The sequence below is a fragment of the Malaclemys terrapin genome, chromosome 15 (assembly GCF_027887155.1).
Source record: "Malaclemys terrapin pileata isolate rMalTer1 chromosome 15, rMalTer1.hap1, whole genome shotgun sequence".
In the NCBI taxonomy this organism is placed as follows: Eukaryota; Metazoa; Chordata; order Testudines; family Emydidae; genus Malaclemys; species Malaclemys terrapin.
This window is the reverse complement of record NC_071519.1, coordinates 6,963,581-6,966,030: the sequence shown is the minus strand read 5'-3', so window position 1 is coordinate 6,966,030 and position 2,450 is coordinate 6,963,581. Positions and strand designations below refer to the sequence as shown.

The 2,450-nt window shown below is 46.6% G+C and overlaps 1 non-coding gene across 1 annotated transcript; it reads left to right on the top strand.

Annotated features, from left to right (window-relative positions):
- Positions 1-2,005: 2,005 nt before the first annotated feature.
- Positions 2,006-2,077, top strand: TRNAG-UCC (transfer RNA glycine (anticodon UCC)). The gene has a single exon. It is a non-coding gene; the product is annotated as a tRNA-Gly (tRNA).
- The last annotated feature ends 373 nt before the right edge of the window (positions 2,078-2,450 follow it).

Genomic DNA, 2,450 nt, shown 5'->3' with positions numbered 1-2,450 from the left:
ATTCCCTGGAGCTGGGGTTCCTGACCTTTTTCTTTCTGCAGCTCCCGCCCAACGTGTTATAAAAACTCCACAGCCCACAGTACCACAACAAATTTTTGTGTGCACGTCCAGTGGAATAAAAGCCAGGGCTGTCGTTAGGGGGTAGCCAGCAGAGCAATTGCGCAGGGCCCCACAAAGTTAAGTTGCTCTGACTTCGGCTTCAGCTCTGGGTGGTGGGACTCAGATTTCAGCTTTCTGCCCTGAGCCCCAGCGAGTCTAATGTCAGCCCTGCTTTCTGGTTTATATTGGTGGGGCCCTCCTTAAACCTGCTCACTGCCCCCTCAACCGGGTACCACTGGTTGAGAACCATTGCCTTGGAGCTCTGTTTAGAACAGGGGTTGGCAACCTTTCAGAAGTGGTGTGCTGAGTCTTCATTTATTCACTCTAATTTAAGGTTTCGCGTGCCAGTAATACATTTTAACACTTTCAGAAGGTCTCTTTCTATAAGTCTATAATATACAACAAAACTATTGTTGTATGTAAAGTAAATAAAGTTTTGAAATATTTTAAGAAGCTTCATTTAAAATTAAATTAAAATGCAGAGCCCCCGGACCGGTGGCCAGTGTGAGTGCCACTGAAAATCAGCTCGTATGTCACCTTTGGCATGCGCGCCATAGGTTGCCTACCCCTGGTTTAGAAGTAGGGAGCAAAGCTGCTGCCTTTCCTGATGGCTGAACTCAAGCCCTTAGAGTGGGATATCCAGGCACTGCCAGCTACACCAGGAAAGCTCACTGAGCAGCTGCCTGGCCTCAGGGACAGTCTAAGCCTGCAGGGCCCCAAGGGGCAATGAAGCAACTGGGTCAGGCTGGGCACCTGGATTCCCAGAGAACTGCCCTGGCTCCCTGCTCAGCAGTAAAGAATAATTTCTCCCCCATTCCCCCAGTAAGTCACCCTGGAGCTAAGTGCAGAGCTGGGAGTTTCTCCTTTGACTCCTGCTGGGGAGTGCCGGGTCCCGGGGGTGTTTCTAGAAGAGCATTTGAGACTCCACTGGGCAAACCAGCCTTTGATTACAGAACGCTCAAGTTCTGACGACATGTTTATTTACAATTTTTTATAATGTGATATAATCCTTCAATCCTAGTGTCACCATTGATAACATGGCTTGGTCAGCCTGGTGGGATACCAAGGATAAAACTAACCGGCTCTTCAAATCCAAGAGAGTGGAGATCAATCACCTCTCAGAGTCAATGTGGGGTAATCAATAGGCAGACGGTGGGCCAAATCACTTTTCAAAGGACCCCAAAATCTTTTTATTTACTTATTATTAGCATTATTGTTATTTTTATTATTATTATTTTCTCTGGAGTCTGGACTTTGACTGGACCTTGACCAACAATTTTGGACTTTGACAAAAAATAATGGCTTACCCCTAAGAATGGGGTTGTGTTACCTTCCTTATGTCCTGGCGCCATCTTGTGGCCATTTTCTTTACCTCCTTTCTGTGAAAAGTTTTGGGATTTTGTGTAGAAATTTATTTCCTCTGGAGAGACCCAGCAGCAGGGGCTCCCTACATGTATCACCCACTAGATTAGAAGGTGACAGACAAACACCCTTAAGATGAGGCAGCTGTCCCTGTCAAAAAACTCATATCCCGTCTTCACTTGAGAGACAGCCTGAATCGTTCCTTATCCAGGCAGAGCCCAAGGATTGGCATCAGCAGAACAAACAAACTGTTCTGTATGTAGCAGGAACCAACCCAAAATGTGCTTTAAAAGGAGCTGTCTCCTTCCTTCTGGGGTGAAATTTGTCATTATGGTCATCAATTTTCATTTCCCTTCTCTGAGGGCAGAGATGGGGTTGGCGCCACCTTAGGCTGGGATGTTGAGCCCATGTCCTCATCTGTCAGTCACTCTGGGAACTTGTCTCTGCTCACAGGCTGCCTCCGGCCTGTCTGGCCAGCTCTTGAACTCTGTGGGAGTGAGTCATTTGGCATAAGTGGCACATGGGAGGAATACTTTTGTCAGATGCATTGGTGGTATAGTGGTGAGCATAGCTGCCTTCCAAGCAGTTAACCTGGGTTCAATTCCCAGCCAATGCAGGGATGTGCTCTTTTCTTGGCCAGGAATTGGTTTAATTTCAGTCACATTGTATCAGTTTATCAATGGAATGGGAGAATTAATGTCCCAAATCCCAGCAGGTCATTCAACACCCAGTGGAGGAAGAAAGGGGTGGGACTATACAGTGAGCTGTTGGAGTCATCCTTGTATTACAATCTTTGGTTTATTCTTTAAAAAATTTCCTTTACTCCCTCTCTGTTTTAGACTCAGAGCCTTTAAGGACAGAAGGGACCATCATGATCATCTGGCCCAATCTCCTGCACCTTGCAGGCCAAAGGACCCCAACCACACACTCCTGTAATAGACCCAACCTCTGCTTGAGTTACTGACATCCTGAAATCATGGATTAAAGCG